The sequence below is a fragment of the Mauremys mutica genome, chromosome 1, assembly GCF_020497125.1.
Source record: "Mauremys mutica isolate MM-2020 ecotype Southern chromosome 1, ASM2049712v1, whole genome shotgun sequence".
In the NCBI taxonomy this organism is placed as follows: Eukaryota; Metazoa; Chordata; order Testudines; family Geoemydidae; genus Mauremys; species Mauremys mutica.
In genome coordinates this window covers 232,537,319-232,554,911 of record NC_059072.1, presented here as the reverse complement: position 1 = coordinate 232,554,911, position 17,593 = coordinate 232,537,319, and the positions used below count along the sequence as shown (strand labels likewise).

At 43.3% G+C, this 17,593-nt stretch overlaps 1 protein-coding gene across 2 annotated transcripts in view; it reads left to right on the top strand.

Annotated features, from left to right (window-relative positions):
• The first annotated feature begins 602 nt into the window (after window positions 1–602).
• Window positions 603–17,593, top strand: part of WWC3 (WWC family member 3) — a 169,302-nt gene continuing 152,311 nt past the window's right edge. Inside the window, exon 1 of one of the 2 annotated variants that reach the window (XM_044990979.1) lies at window positions 603–715. The gene's annotated coding sequence lies outside the window, so the exon portion shown is untranslated. The remainder of the gene's footprint in view (window positions 716–17,593) is intronic. The other variant, XM_044990896.1, reaches the window with a different exon arrangement.

Here is a 17,593-nt window from a genome sequence, read left to right as displayed (position 1 = left end):
CCGGATTTGTTTCCGCGCCACCTGGGCCGGGAGCTAACTTCGGCCGCCGCGCCGCGCCCCCCTCCCGGGCGCGGGTCTCTCCGGGCCGGAGGGGAGTGTCTGCGCCGCCGGGGCTGGAGGCGGGCGGAGGGGAAGCGCCGCTCCCCGCCCCAGCGTGGGAATCGCCGGGAGGGGCCGGCCCTGGCGCAGGCAGGCAGGGAAGATGGCCGGGGCAGGCGCCGGGCGGGAGCGGGGGGAGCCGGCGGCGCTGTGAGCGGGGCGGGCGCTGGGAGACGCGGGCTCTCGGGGCCGCTGCCGGGCGGGGTTAGCGGCGGGGCTGGTCCCGGCTCGGAGCGGGGGAGGATGAACCCGGCGCGGCGCTGCCGGAGCCGCCCGAGTCCCGCTCCCCGCGGGGCCGCTTGGTAGCGCTGGAGGCGGCGACGGCGGCGGGCGGCCGGGGCCCGGCAGCGGGGCCGGCTGGGGAGCGGGCGGCGGCCGGGGCCGGGTGGCGGCGGCCGGGGAGCGGCGGGGCCATGCCCTGGGTGAGCGGCCGGCGGCGGCGGCAGCAGCAGCAGCAGGGAGCCGGGCAGCCGGCGGCGGGGGGCGGCCAGCGGGGCCGGGAGAGCTCGGAGCTGCCGCTGCCCGCGGGCTGGGAGGAGGCGAGAGACTTCGACGGGCGCGTCTTCTACATCGACCACAACACCCGGCAGACCTCGTGGATCGACCCCCGGGACAGGTAAGGGGCCGGCGGGCACTCAGGGCGCCTGCACCGGGGGCTGCGCTGGGGGAAGGGCCGCTAACTGCGTCCGGGGCCGCCCCAGACAGGGGGGCACGAGGGGTGGGAGCCTGGCGAGCCCCTGGTTACATCTGGCTGATGCCCCCCAGCTCCTCGGGGGGGGGGGCGTTTCCATTGCCCCGTTGTGCTCCCTTCCTGGGGGCGGGCAGTAGCCCGGGCTAGGGTGGATCGGCTGCCTCGCTTCCCTCGGCCCAGCAGCGGGGATTTGCTTTTGGACACTAACGGGGCCCGCTTGCCCTCTCCGCGCTCCCCCAGCAGAGAGGTCGGGAGGGGTGTGCGCGCTGGCTGGGGCCGTCACGCCTTCGCCGGGCTGCTCGCTGTGCTGGAGCCAGGTTCAGCCCGCGCGAACGCAGAGACATTCCAAGCAGCAGAGCTGTTGCAGCATTTCTGCTTGCACAGATGGGCTGAAGCCACCTGAAAGAGCAGCCGTTCTGCGGGCACTCGATTTTATTGATCGGGCGATGGGGGTGGCTTGTCTGTTCCATGGTGTAAGTTTACGAGCCAAGAAAATCCAGAAAGGACACTTACCGCAACATATTTAAAGGGTTTATTGGATTTTTGTAAGTCACGGTTTGCGCTAGTAATTTTTAACTCAACTCCCAATATGAAGTCAAATAAACTATTCTTGCTCTCATGGAAACTTCTGCAAACTATTGTTTGTAATTCAACATGAGCATTTTAAAGTATTCATAGTGGGGTGAAATATCGCTTTGCTATGAAGTGTGAAAGTGGAGATATTATTTGGTGCATTGTGGTGTAGTTTAGAAGTACAGAGTTGTCACTTGTTGAAATCTAATACATTTCTTCTCAAGCTTTGACCTGCCATTTCCTTCTCAGAAGAACAGAAAAATATTTAGGCCTCCTCTGATTTAAATATTCTTAAAGGGGCCTTGTGTGGACTCTTTGCTTCTCTGCTCTAAAAACCCCAAACAACTCCCACACCCCTCAAACTGCACTATTTTAGATGTAGCTGTGTTTTTAAAAGAAATGGAGCATAAAGTCTCTTACAGTGGATAGACTGATTGAGCTGCATAGCTTTATTCTGATACAGTACTCAGTCCCTGTAAACACTTGCACATGCTTAACTTTACTTGCATGCATAATCACACTGACTTCTGAAATGGGCCAGCTCACTTAAGTTAGGGGTGAATGTTTGCAGGATCAGGTCCCTAGTCATTTCTGTATAGTGTTAAAGTATCTTTTTACTTCCAATTTGTAAATATTATTTGAGCAGTAAAAGCTTATTTTAGGAGACAAAGCAGCACTGTCTGTAGTTAGTGCCCAAGCATAGTTTTTTGTAAGTGGTGTATAGCTAGAAGCTGGAGTGTGTTTTCGTTTTTCAAATGCTAGTATAGAATCCACTATAACTTTGCAGCATGACCATGCTGATTTATTAGCTGGTTTGAACAAATTGGAAACACAGCTGCTTGAGATATAATGAAATAATATGGATTACCTTATCAGAAGATAACATTTAGGGAGAAATTTGGTAAATCGGTGTTTTTTCTAATCAATTTGAGGAATATGTGGGCTACTACAAATTACTTTGGACTACATTGTTACAAAATGACTTCACATATTTTGGGCTTGGTGGCATGTCTCAATGAGTGAGAAAACATCACTTTTTAAAAACAGGTTTAAGTATTTTTTTTTATAAACTTGCATCAGCTAACTGAAGAATTTATTACAGTTTAAAGATTATGGAAGTATGTAACATTTATAGATGGTGTGGCCTGGTAAACACAATCTCACTTTGAAGAGTTGCTTTAAAAAATTCCATGTAGAGTTACTGAACACAAGTGTCAGTATTCTAGGTGTTGGTAAAATAAGAAAGTTTGCTGTATACTTTTCTATATTAAACAATTTTTTATAGTAAGTGAAAGTTAGAAAAGGACAGTTTGAACTTCGTCCAGAACTACCTTGCCAGAAATATGCATGGAATGTTAAGCAGGCCACAGAAACATTTAAATGGAGTCTGGTTTAAAGACTGTAATAATAATTTGTTCAATTCCTGTTTTCTTGCACAATGGTACATTGCTGTTTTTGTAGGTAAATATTTATACTGTTTTTACAGTTAACTGTTTTATCTGAAAACAAAATCTTTCCATATTCTATTGACTGTATATATGTGTATGTTTTGTGTTCATGTACTGCAGTTTTCTGTATTCAGTTGACATATAATTTTCTGTATTGATTGTATACTCTAATGCTGCTGTTGACTTATTTTGAATATGCAGTGGTATTATAGCCATCTTGGTCCCAGGATATTAGAGAGACAAGGTGGGTGAGGTTTAATGACCCAATTTTTGGTTTTGAATATGCTACCTTCGGGGTGTCTGAAGGCAAGTATATTTGTCTCAGTAGTCAGTCTATCTCTTTGCTTTCCCCTGAAATGTAACGGAAGGAGGAAGCCTTTCCATATGGTTCTTCGGAATATATGGAGCAAATATATAGAGCGCAGAGGAAAGAATTAAACAAGTCTTAGCATAACACCATTGAATTCATGACTGAATTTACTTCAGTATGCTTAAAATTATATGCCTTAATTTGTTAAAATAATCAGTAATTTGGAATGTTGTCTGATGTGTATAGCTTTGTCCAAATACTAATTTAGATTAATGCTTAATCTTCCCTTGGCTCACCAAGAATGCATGAATATGTGGTACAGTTTGTTCAGTGGAGATTGACACACGTAACTTGAAGCAGATACAAAAGGTGATTTATATCAGGCCAGTGCCATCAACTTCTGCAGAATTTAAGCCTTCATTCTAGCCCTGTAGTTGCAAAGATAACCTTTCAAATGCAAACTCAGGATAAGCTGCTGCTATGTTATCTTACAGACAGACATCTTCAAAGTATGCTGCTGATTAGATGTTTCTTTGGAAATGCTATAGAGTGAAAACTGACCAGGCTTGTGAGTTTTCATTGCTGCTATTCAGTCTTCTGGGTGGCAGTGGAACAAATAAGAACTCAATTTTGCCAATGCTTGGGAAAGCCCTAAGCAGCTAGGAGACATATGTACTGTAGCTATTCATTTTTTGGAGAAAAGGACTTAACACCAGATTGAGGGAGGGATAGGGTAGTAGACTGGGGGAGGAGTAAAGTAGCAGAAATTACTCCCCATTCCTGAAGCAGCCAAAAGGGGGTGGGGTTTTTTGGGGGGAAGGGGAGGACGAGGACACACCCAGCATGTTTTTACTATCTAGCAGCCAAAAGGTATTGGGAAAAAATTGAAGCTTGGCCCACAGGCATCTCAGATTATCAGCCATCTACTAACTAGAGAATGATAGGAAAGATGGAGCCCTACTCCTAAGCACGCATCAGGGACAACACTCTATTAGGCTTTCCAGCATGTTTCCCATTTCCAGCAGCTTGGGGCATGGCTCTTCTTTTGGGCGTTGCCTCCAGACTGTGGGTGGGGTGTGTGTCTCAATCATTTGTTTGAGTAAAAACTTAAACCTACCACCAGTTGTTTGGTTAACAAATTGATCCCTATGTCAGGGTTGGCAGGAGAGAGGGGGGGAAAGGTTAATGGGATAAGTTAGGAGAGCAGTATACAGAGTTTTTTTGGAGGCAGGGGTGAGGAAGAAATGCAAGAGAGAGGAGGAGAAGAACACAGTGAAAAGAGAGATGAGATGGTGGTAGATGGAAAGAGAAAGAAGAGAACTGGAAACTGAATATGACTCAGGAAAAAATACATTAAGATCTATTATAGGAAAGAAAGTGGAGTAAAGCTAGGAAGTAAAACAAGGAATAATATGTGAGATGAAGTAAGGAAGGTCAGTGTCAAAGGGTGTTCTGCTTGCCGCTGGGTGGTGCCTCCTGGTGATTAGCTCTGCCCAGTTTAGCAATCCCTTTTTGGTCTTCCACCATACAGTTCTTCTCCTGCTCACCAAGTTACAGTATGTCTACTGCATGATCACACTATAATTTCCTCTTCATGGGGAGTCTTTCAAAGTCCTTTTGCACCCACTGCCCTGACTTTGTCACTCTTGCAGTGTCTCTGCCAGTCTTCCTATCAGCTGCCCTTAACAAAACCATTCTGTAGTGGATGATAGGGAAACCAAGGCATACCCTCTACTCTGGGTCCTCTGGGCTCTGTAGCAAGCAGTTGGTCTGGGACTTCACCAACCTTACTCCCTCTTCCTTGGACTACAGCCCACCATGCTTCTTTTTCATCAGCCTTCTTACTCACAACCCTTTCTCTTAGGCCCACTAAGTAAACCCTTCATCATGAGTTTCTATATCCCATTCCTGCTCCCTTACTGCAGAGAGAGAGGTTCCATGCTTCATCCCTGCTGCCTCCCACTCTGTTGCCACTGCCAGCCTCCTAGCTTTATAGAAGCTCTGCCTGCTCCCTCATAAGTGAACTTCCTTGTAATTTTAGGCCCTCCACACAACCTAAGTCTCCCCCATTTGCAGCCTAATTGGTTGATGGGGCCCACCTAGCCTAATCAGCTCTTTCAGGGCTGGTGTGGCGAGCACACCCCATCACAGTCGGACAAGCAGTTTTAGTGAGTATTTTATCTTTGAGATCGATCACCGCCTTGGTTGACAAAGATAATTGTGTTGATGTATGTAGACTTCTTAGCACTATACAGAATCAATGTGCTATGTATTAAATGGATTATAAACTGCTAGTTCTCAAAACTTAATTGTTAATGGATAATTATCAACGCGTCTGAACTTCCCCATCTGTCTTCTGTCTCCATCTGTCTCTATTATACCTGGGCTCTGTAGCGTAGACAGAAATTCTTCTGCCGGCATAGTAATACCACCTTCCCGAATGACATTAGTTAAGATGACAGAAGCGTCTACGCTAGTGGTTTTGTCAGCCTAATTATCTTCAGGGGGTATGATTTTTTTGTTCCACACTCCTAGCCAGCATAGCTATTCTGGCATACCTTTGTGTTGCAGACCAGGCCATAGATTGTAAACTCTTCAGTGGGATCTTGATCAGTGGCTAGGGTGCTTGGTGCTTAGATACTATGGTAATACAAGTTTCCTGTGACCGTTTTTTCTGAGAAGGTCAAATTTGGCAAGGGAGTGTACTTTGTGCTGGGGATGTGCCTTTTTCTGTCCCTGTGAAAACTGTCAAAATTTGAAAAAGCCTTTGAAAAATTGCAGTTTGCACATGCTCAGTAGAGATTTTGATTTTAGCAGCTAAATTATCTGAAGATTCCGTCTGCACTGAGTATGCTGCGACTTGGAGCTGAGCAGGACATGCTCTGCAATTGCAGCTCTGGGCTGCTGCAGACTGTGTTAAGCATGGGCACGTAAAGTTAAAACTGAGAGATGGAGGTCTACCTTTCCTGTGCTCTTAGTGGTCCCCTGTTGGCACCCATTCAGGCAGCATGGAGGAGAAAGTTACCTGATTTGAATGCAGAGGGGACAAAAGCTAGACTTGGAGGGGGAATAGTCTGGAGGAAGTGGGGGGTGAACCCCAAAACTGAGAATGGAAGCTGAGTAAAGGGAATTGGGAGGGGTAGAGGTGAGTCGAGTCTAAGAGCCAGGGAGGGAGATGCAGAGGTGAAGGAGACTGGGAATGGGAACCAATGGGGCAGGGAGAAAGAAGTGAGGGGGTGGGGAGGCATCTACAGAAGAGCTAGGGTGTGGGGGAGAAATGGGACTGGCTGGACAAGGAGCTGGGATGAAGAAGAAGGGACAGTGAGATTGGATGAGGAACCTATGTGGAGGGAGACTGAGCTACTGACGGGGAACATAGACAGGGGAGCAGTGAGTGGAGGTCAGGATGGGGGGGGGGAGAGAGAGAGAGAGAGATTAGGTAACGAGTGGAGAGATTGGGCCAGGAGACGGGATAGGAGTGGCAGAGTGAGACTGGGGTGAGCAGTTTGGAGGGGTAAGACTAGGGCTTGGTAAGAACATAAGAACATAAGAAAGGCCGTACCGGGTCAGACCAAAGGTCCATCTAGCCCAGTATCTGTCTACCGACAGTGGCCAATGCCAGGTGCCCCTGAGGGAGTGAACCTAACAGGCAATGATCAAGTGATCTCTCTCCTGCCATCCATCTCCATCCTCTGACGAACAGAGGCTAGGGACACCATTCTTACCCATCCTGGCTAATAGCCATTTATGGACTTAGCCACCATGAATTTATCCAGTCCCCTTTTAAACATTGTTATAGTCCTAGCCTTCACAACCTCCTCAGGTAAGGAGTTCCACAAGTTGACTGTGCGCTGCGTGAAGAAGAACTTCCTTTTATTTGTTTTAAACCTGCTGCCTATTAATTTCATTTGGTGACCCCTAGTTCTTGTATTATGGGAATAAGTAAATAACTTTTCCTTATCCACTTTCTCAACATCACTCATGATTTTATATACCTCTATCATGTCCCCCCTTAGTCTTCTCTTTTCCAAACTGAAGAGTCCTAGCCTCTTTAATCTTTCCTCATATGGGACCCTCTCTAAACCCCTAATCATTTTAGTTGCTCTTTTCTGAACCTTTTCTAGTGCTAGAATATCTTTTTTGAGGTGAGGAGACCACATCTGTACACAGTATTCGAGATGTGGGCGTACCATGGATTTATATAAGGGCAATAATATATTCTCAATCTTATTCTCTATCCCCTTTTTAATGATTCCTAACATCCTGTTTGCTTTTTTGACCGCCTCTGCACACTGCGTGGACATCTTCAGAGAACTATCCACGATAACTCCAAGATCTTTTTCCTGACTCGTTGTAGCTAAATTAGCCCCCATCATGTTGTATGTATAGTTGGGGTTATTTTTTCCAATGTGCATTACTTTACATTTATCCACATTAAATTTCATTTGCCATTTTGTTGCCCAATCACTTAGTTTTGTGAGATTTTTTGAAGTTCTTCACAATCTGCTTTGGTCTTAACTATCTTGAGTAGTTTAGTATCATCTGCAAACTTTGCCACCTCACTGTTTACCCCTTTCTCCAGATCATTTATGAATAAATTGAATAGGATTGGTCCTAGGACTGACCCTTGGGGAACACCACTAGTTACCCCTCTCCATTCTGAGAATTTACCATTAATTCCTACCCTTTGTTCCCTGTCCTTTAACCAGTTCTCAATCCATGAAAGGACCTTTCCTTTTATCCCATGACAGCTTAATTTACGTAAGAGCCTTTGGTGAGGAACCTTGTCAAAGGCTTTCTGGAAATCTAAGTACACTATGTCCACCGGATCCCCCTTGTCCACATGTTTGTTGACCCCTTCAAAGAACTCTAATTGATTAGTAAGACACGATTTCCCTTTACAGAAACCATGTTGACTATTGCTCAAGAGTTTATGTTTTTCTGTGTGTCTGACAATTTTATTCTTTACTATTGTTTCAACTAATTTGCCCGGTACCGACGTTAGACTTACCGGTCTGTAATTGCCGGGATCACCCCTAGAGCCCTTTTTAAATATTGGCGTTACATTAGCTAACTTCCGGTCATTGGGTACCGAAGCCGATTTAAAGGACAGGTTACAAACCTTAGTTAATAGTTCCGCAACTTCACATTTGAGTTCTTTCAGAACTCTTGGGTGAATGCCATCTGGTCCCGGTGACTTGTTAATGTTGAGTTTATCAATTAATTCCAAAACCTCCTCTAGTGACACTTCAATCTGTGACAGTTCCTCAGATTTGTCACCTACAAAAGCCAGCTCAGGTTTGGGAATCTCCCTAACATCCTCAGCCGTGAAGACTGAAGCAAAGAATCCATTTAGTTTCTCCGCAATGACTTTATCATCTTTAAGCGCTCCTTTGAATTTTGATCATCAAGGGGCCCCACTGGTTGTTTAGCAGGCTTCCTGCTTCTGATGTACTTAAAAAACATTTTGTTATTACCTTTGGAGTTTTTGGCTAGCCGTTCTTCAAACTCCTCTTTGGCTTTTCTTATTACACTCTTGCACTTAAGTTGGCAGTGTTTGTGCTCCTTTCTATTTGCCTCACTAGGATTTGACTTCCACTTTTTAAAGGAAGTCTTTTTATCTCTCACTGCTTCTTTTACATGGTTGTTAAGCCACGGTGGCTCTTTTTTAGTTCTTTTTCTGTTTTTCTTAATTTGGGGTATACATTGAAGTTGGGCCTCTATTATGGTGTCTTTAAAAAGGGCCCACGTGTCTTTAAAAAGGGCCCACGATCCTGGTGATCCTGAGATGAAAACCCTGAGGTGTAGAGACTGGGACTGGCTAAATAAGGAGAATAGGACTGGGAAGAGACAGGACCAGGACACGTTGGGAGGGATAGAGCAGAAAAGAAAGGGGTCACACTTGGATGGGTGGGCAGGACAGACTGTACCCACCAGACACACTCCTTACCAGACTCCGGGCCATTGAACCAAAGTGTAGTACAGACTGGCCCACTGGGGTTCCTCCCCCTACTCAGCAGGGGCGCTGGAACAATTTGTATAGTGGGGGTGTTGAGCGCCATTGAACCAAACTGTAAACCCTGTATATAATGGAAACCATGTCAAGCCAGGGGGTGAGTGAGCACCACCCGAATCCCTAGTTCTAGCACCTATGCTCCGCAGGTGGCAGCAGATCCCACTTGGTGTAGGGGCGGGATGCAAGGGCTAGGAAATGGATGGTGTGAAGCACGAGCGTGTACAGATGTTCTCTGGAAGTGATTTGGAGGTTGGAAGGTTTGCAGTGAATGAGCCTGGGAATTGAAGGAAGATAAAGGAGGTTCTCCTGGTTAGGCAGTCGATTGCTGCTCTGGAGAATTGGATTCTAGTCTACCTCTGCCCTGAGATTCTGTCGCTTAAACCAGGCTTTTTGCAGGTGATCACTGACTGTGTTTTCCTAATTTTTTGGCTGCCTGACTTGAGACCCTGGGATTTGATTTGCAGAAGTGCTGAATACTCACAGCTGCAACTGAAGTTAGTGAGAGTTGTTCTTTGAACATTATGGAGTGCTGTATGATGCTAAGTACTCTAAAAAGTCAGAACAGGGAGAATACAAAAGATTGACTAGCTTTGATTAAGTGAGCAGGGTCCATTCAACCAAGTCAGGACCTCATTTTGTTAGACATTGTACAAACATAAAGACAATGACAGTCTCTGCGCCGAAAGTCTTACACAACTCTTTTCAGGATCAGCTGAATGCTATGCACTGTGAATAGTCCCCTTGAAGTCAAAGGTAAGCTTGGGCATAAGTCTTTGCAGGTTTGAGACCTAAAAAATATTTTAATGTACAAGTTAGATGGACACTGAACTACCAGGCCATAGGTTAAATGTTGCTTGCAATTACACAGATGCTGCTCCCATTGATTTACGTGGTATTTGTATCCATGTGACAGGAGAACTTGGAAGATAGTGGCAGGACAGCTGTTAATCTTAAATCATTAGGGATTTATTTTACCCTTTCATATGTGTAGTTGCAAATTTAAGGGAGGGAAGCAATTCAGTTAACCTACTCTGTCACCCAACAGGAGAGATTGTTCTCTGTGCACTCAAGTCACCTTTTCTCACACAGGATTAGTGAATGTTAATCGAATCAATTCTCGTAGAAAAAAAATAAAGAAAATTGTCTATAGGAAAGTCATAACTTCTTACAGTACTGAAAGGGCCAAACATTTTATAACATTCAATAACTAGTTTGAATTATTGAGAACCTTTTCATCTTCCTCAAGGAGATTTATTTCCAGTCTGTTGATCTTACTTACTGTACACAAGACCAGGCCCTGATTTAAGTTTGCCTTTTCAATATTCCTTAATAAAATTCCAAGTTATTTTCAGACTTTTCTCACCGTTTCCTTTTTGTTGTAGTTCCTGCCCCAACTAAACAGGGTGTGTTCTTTATGCCATCCCACAGGGATTGGTTCTTGGTCTAAAGCTGTTTAATAATTATCAATGATGTGGAAGAAAACATAAAATAATTGCTGATAGAGTTTGCAGATTGGTAGAATGGTAAATTATGATGATTGGTCAGTGATCCAGAGCAATCTGAATCAGTTGGTAAGCTTGCTGCAGTCAAACAATATGCTATAATACAGTTCAAGGTAAAGAATGCAGGCCATTACCTACAGGCAGGTCCTGGAAAGTATTGACTCTGAACAGGCTTTAGAGCAGGTGTTCTCAAATTTCATTGCACCACGACCCCTTTCTGACAACTACATGACCCTAGAGGAGAGTGGGGCCAGGGCCAGAGCCCCACTGCCCCCAGGTTGGGGGTGAGGGGGCTGGCGCCCGGGCCCAAGCAAGTCTAATGCTGGCCCTGGCAACCCCATTAAAATGGGGTTATGACCCACTTTGGGGTCCCAACCCACAGTTTCAGAACTGCTACTTTAGAGGATGTCGAAGATAGCTAAATTGAACAAGATTTCCCAGTGAGATGCTCTGGAAAAGGTTTAACATATACCATGGGTGTATAAATGGGGATATTGGAACAGAGTGGTAATATTTTCTTCATATATGGCATTAGAGAGACCATTGCTGGAATATTGTGCCAGTTCCTTAAAAAGGATATTGAAAAATTGGAGAGGGTTCAAAAAGAGCTAACAGACTGATTTGAAATTTGGGAAAATATGCCTTCCAATGACAGACATAAAGAGTTCAACGTATTTAGTTTATTGAAGGGAAAGGTAAGAGGTGACTGACTGACAGACAATGACCTACATAGGGAGAAGTTACCTGAGAATTCAGGTATCAGAGGGGTAGCCGTGTTAGTCTGGATCTGTAAAAACTGCAAAGAATCCTGTGGCACCTTATAGACTAACAGACGTCATGCTCCAAAACGTCTGTTAGTCTATAAGGTGCCACAGGATTCTTTGCTGCTTTTACTGAGAATTCAGGGCTCTTTAAATTAGCAAAGTAATTACAAGAAATTACGGAAGCTGAAGCTAGAAATAGTAAAAAGTGCAAATAAGGTACACCGTTATAATAGTGAGGGAAATTAACAGTTGGAATAATTTATCAAGTGGCAGGCCTTGAAGTCTCTAAATTAAGATTGGATGCCTTTCTATAGGATATGCTATAGTTCAGGGTTTCTCAATCTTTTCGTAATCGACTTTAGGATATATATATATTTTAACTTGGAGGCTCCCCCCCACCCCACTAGTCATGACAGCGTGCAGAGGTGCCATTTGAGATTTCCGTTTAGGCCCCTGGGAAGCTCTTGGATTTTTTGAAGATTAAAATATAAAAATCAGTCTGTGTTATGATTATGTTCTGTACCTCCCAGCAATGCCCCTGTGCCCCATGCTGCCCCCAAATCACCTGGCAGTACCCCTCTATCTCCATACTCCCCCTGACTCACTAGGCAACATCCATCCCCCATACTCCCCAAACTCCACTGGGGGCAGATCCCTCTCCCCCACTGTACTGCCCTCAAATCACCTGGCATTCCTCAGTTTTAAATGACCTGGCAGTGCCCTCATCGGACAGCTCCCTCCCCCCATCACACATCCATGGCTCTCCTTCTGCAGAGAGAGCAGAGGGGTTGGGGGGATGTGGAGGGAATTCCCCCAGGGGGTTCTCTGTTCCACACTCTTCCTCCCACCCTGCTTACCTAGGTTGGCATTCCCTGCTGTAGGTGTGGTGGGACCCCTCCTCCCACCCAGAGATGCAGTGACTGACAGGGCTGCAGGACAGTCACAGCTCGTGTGTGTGTGTGTGGGGGGGGGGGGGCTGGTGGTGGTGGTGGTGGGGCTCTCTAAAGCAACCCTGGGATCCACTTGGACCATCCTGCAGTTGGTTTTTCATGATCATGTTGACTGACAGTTTTGCCCAGATCTCCTCTCCTCTCCCCCCTTCCCCCATTTTTGCTCTGAATGCAAGAATTATTGGTTGACTTTTTATGGCCTGTGGTATGCAGGTGATCAGTCTAGATAATCACAACTGTCCCATCTAGGTTTTAAAAGATATTAATCTATTTAAATTGCTGCAGATGCATAGGTGCAAGTATTTTTCACTCTAGCTAGTTGGCTTGGGCCCTGATTCTCCAAACACACACAGTCTTAACTCGATACTTGTGAGTGACACAAGTGTTTGAAGGATTGGGGCCAGAGATGTCAGGCTAGTCAGTGTTGGGTACATTTTTTAACTTGTTTACTTAAACGTTACAGCTTCTTTGTTACTCTTATTTGATAACGGAGATCTAGTTCATGGTTAATCATTTGAACTTGATTTTTTTGACCCTCAGTGTATTGTGGTTTAGATACTTTGAAACAAGTGAGATGGTTAGGGTATTATTTTTGCCCAAATTATATGCCTGTTTTGGGGAAAAGTCGTTATCTGCGTTAATTTCATGTCCACATGTTTCCTAATTAATGGCATTGATAGCCTATGGTTTATCCAGCCTTGTTGAACACTAATGCTGTACCTCCTGTGGCAGAAGATTCTGAATAGTACAGGCCTAAAATGTGTTGAGAGTAGTATTGTGGAATCATGGAAGGTAGCGATGGAAGCTGCTTTCCAGATTATCTCTCCAAAAAGTGAAGGATTGTTCCTTACAGTACAGTACAAATGATAGATTCGTGTATTAAACAGAACATGAGAATTTTAAGTTTAGATTGAGTGACACTAAACTTTGTGGTCAGGTTAGCCAATTTTTGCAGTAGCTTAAGAAGAAAAAAAATTTAGAGTACTGTGAAACCTTAACAAGAAGAAAGATGATAGGCTGATAAATGTTTTGTCAAAGTTCACAGAAATGAGATTTTATATTGTGCGCTCTATAAACCCATGCAGTTTTGCACTTCCGGATGATGTGGTGCTCAAATTATATTTATCAGGAAAAATGTTAGTAGAGTTCAGAGCTTTGCAATGTTACGGCAATGATACAGGAATATGTAGGAATGTATGATAAGTGCTTAATCTTAGAAGGTCCTGGCTGTCTGTGGGGAGGTGGTGAACACCCTTGAGTTGGACTTGAGGGCATTTGGCAGCTTGCAATATCTAGCCCTGAGCAGCCAAGTTTTGAATAGAAGGAATTTTCAGAAAATATTTGTTCTTGTTTGAGACATATCACTGCCAAGTACTGATGAATGAAAGGTAATGCAGTTTAATCTTGGACAAAATAACAAAATGAGGATGCTTTCTTGCATAGAAAATGTGTGTAAGAGTTTTAAGGTAAGACAAATACAGAGAAATGTTAAACATGTCCTTAGATGATGGGTCTTTAGATGCTGTTAAAAGTGTGAGCTGCAAGGGGTAGGGACTTTGTCTCTTTAATTCCATGTAACATGCAATGTGTTACAGAAGAACTTAGAAATAACATGCATGTTTAGGTGTTACTGAACAGAAACTTTAATATTAGCTTTTTAAAAAAATGGTAGCTAGAATGCATACGTCATATAAAAGAACACTTTTACTCTGCTTTTCAGGTTCTATAATTAGCTGATTTAAGAATGAGTGACTTGAGATTTCAGTCCTGAGTATAAGATGTGGATTTAGGTTTCTGTCTTCTTGAGCAAACTTCAGTATAGATTTAGAGACCATTTGATAACAATTTAGTTTGTGTCAGAGGCAAACATTTGTTTGTTTAGAGTATGAAGTATAACAAAAGTGTACAAACACAAGAACAAATCTTTACAGGCAAGAAAAAAGGTGTAGGAATTAGCCTATAGTGGATAAACCTCCACTATATTTACCCTGTCCTTCATAAAACTATTAAATATAATGCTTGATTCATGGGGCTTCTAATATTGTGGTGGGAGTTTATGGGGGTGTACTTTTATAAAGGTATGTGTGGGTCTCTACAGAAATACATTTAATTGCTTTTTTGGCAGAACAAAATAAAACTACTACTTCTGCCTACAGTTTAAAAATAGAATTCCTGAGGCTTTGGCTACACATACACTTCAAAGCGCTGCCGCGGCAGCGCTTTGAAGCGCTAAGTGTAGTCAAAGCGCCAGCGCTGGGAGAAAGCTCTCCCAGCGCTGTCCGTACTCCACCTCCCTGTGGGGAATAAAGGACAGCGCTGGGAGCCGCGCTCCCAGCGCTGGGGCTTTGACCACACTGGCGCTTTGCAGTGCCGCAATTTGCAGCGCTGGAGAGGGTGTGTTTTCACACCCTGCTGCAGTGCTGCAAATTTGTAAGTGTAGCCAAGCCCTGAATATCATGTCTGCTAAGATGTGACAACTTGCATTCTTCAGCAGAGTAAGCAAGTGCCACAGATTCTTAACATTGGGTCTTTAGTTTGACTGCAGCATTGGCTAATGAAAATAGAAATGTAGGTGTTTTCTCATCTCTCTCAATCTTCTTCCCAATCAAATATAGACTATAGTAGCATCTGTACTAGTAGAAGCAAGATAAAAAGAGAAACAAAAGTTGCAAAAAGGCTGGATTACGGCCAGCCCACAGGGAATAACGTTTCTCATGTTTCTACAGTAGGATTCTTGTTTTTTTGTTTGGAGTAGCACCTAGAGGCCCCAAACAAAACTGGGGCCCTATTTTGCTAGGTGCAGTGCAAACATCAGACATTCACCGTTTGAGTGCACTTACAGTCTAAGATGCCACAGAGGTGTGTAGAAACAAAATGACGGTAGAGGGGCAGAAGAAGAGGTTGAAATACTAGGAACATTAGATATCATATTTAAGGTCTTGTCTACACACGGACTTGCATTGGTTTAACTAAAGGTGTGTTTTAAAAGTGACTTAGAAAAACAGATGTAAATCCATTTTAAAATGGCTTATATCGATTGAGTGTAAGTTGGTAAGGAATTGACTTAGTTTTAAATTGACTCATCAGTTTATCTTAATTTAAGAGTACAAATCCCTATGTGGATACCAGTCTAACTAAACCGATGTTAAAAAAAAAAAAAAGAAAAAAAGAAAAAAAAAGACAAGCCTCATATTATGTATAATACGGAGGCTTAATTTTTTTTGAATAAAAATAAGATGGGTGTACAAGAGATAATAGTGAAACACTAAACAGGTCACATGCTTAGTCATTATCATTAGATAGGGGTGATGGTAAAGGTGGATCTTTGGAAGGGGTTTGAAGAACAGGGTACTGGGTGTGAGAATCATTTTGGGGAGGGCATTCCAGGCACTGGGGGTTAGCAAGGAAGGAGGCATAAGGTGTGTGTGGTAGAAGTGGACAAGTGAGTGATGGAGGCAGACATCATTTGCAGAACGAAGGGTGTGTGTGAAATATAGTGAGATAGAAGAAGGGCCTTGACGGAAGGGACCAAAAGTTTGTATCTGATACAGAGGGAGGTACTGTGATCAGAGGGGTAGGCTAAGGTGATTATTCTGGCAGTAGTGATTTGAATTGGATTGAAATTTTTAAAAAAATGTTGGTGCGATTTTTGTTATGGGCTTGTATGGAGCAAGGTTGGAATACTCAAGGTCAGAGGATGCAATTACAGTAGTTGAGGCACGAGATGATAGATGAAAGCTTTGATGCACGGGATAAAGAAAAGGGCTGGATGTCTTTGTTTGCTTCATTGCTAGTAATAGGAGAATTTCATGCCAAGGAGAGTAGTTCTGACTGGAACAATGGGCCATGGCTCAGTAAGGAAACTTGAACATCAAACTAGATCTTGATTGGCCATGTTTGGAGATTCTGGGTGGTTTTCTGACCTGATTTTTGTTGTGTCCTCACCCTTTCTAGGTAAGTAATTTTAATTGGTTCTACCAACTAGTTGTAGTACATATCACTTTTAATAGTCTGAGTCATTTCTGTCATCCATCCTGTGCTCCCTGTCTAGTGAGGCTAGCACTTCTTGTATGTTGAAGTGGCTAAATAAAAATTGGAGTACTTGTTTGTGTTCTATAAAGAAGTTTTTTTTTTATAGGTATTTTGCTTGTCTGAGGAATGCTGGAATGGTCCCTAAATATGTAATAGCTGATTGGGTACAGGTCCTGTAGCTTGCAGGGTGGAAGGGACGCTGTTCTGTGCTGTGACTTTTATTTTGCTGGGTAAAGAAGCTGTTTGGCTATCAAGTCTGAATTAATGAAAATGAATGACAGAAGTTGCTGTTACTTTAATAACGATGGCTTTTCTATTTTAGTACACTTGTTGGCAATGAAACAAACACAAAAAATGAAAAAGTACAGAGATATCAACATCCTTGAACCAGAAACTGAGAATCAAAGACTAACTTTCAGAGCTTTTTGAGAGATTTATTTCAGGATGAAGTCTTGTTGGGACTCTTTTGATTAATATTATACTTAGCTTGAGCCTGTTCACAAAAAAAATCAGATTATGCTTCTTTATGGTAAAAATATACACTTCATATCACTATTGAGATAGTACATTCAGTTTTTTGTTTTGTTTTTTTTAAACCTACAATAAAAGGGGGGCTTGTGCATGTAGCAAAGACTAGTGCAATATCTCATAGTTATTTATTTATGTAGCACCGACAATGTGGGTGGCACTTTATAGAAAAGGGATTATGGCAGCAGTGTTTTGAATTGGAATTCAATTTTGAAATTTAAGATGCTTACATGAAGGATTGTTTAGATTGTATTTTTTTAAAAAAGCTTTAAAATAAAAAATGAACTAAAAGTTTTATATAGAAAGGGAAGACTATGTAGAGATAAGTCATTTAGTGGTGTTGAGAAAACTCTGTAGGCATTTGTTTAATCAATAATCTCCAGCTATGCAGCTTGTTTCCAATAACTAAAGGAATTATGCCTCCCTGACTGAAGGTGAAGTCATATAAACTTCAAGATCTGTTATTGTATGTGGTTTAAAAAAATAGTGAAATAGTAAAATTATGGTTAGACCATTCTATTAAAATTAGTTGGTTTTAAACATACTATTAAAAGCAACATAGCCATTTAAAATATGTTAAGAATGCAATAATTGTGGGTGTTTAATGTAGGGTACTCAGATTTTAAAATACAAAAGAAACCTTTAGTAGTTCAACAGGCTTCCATCACCTGCTGGAGAGA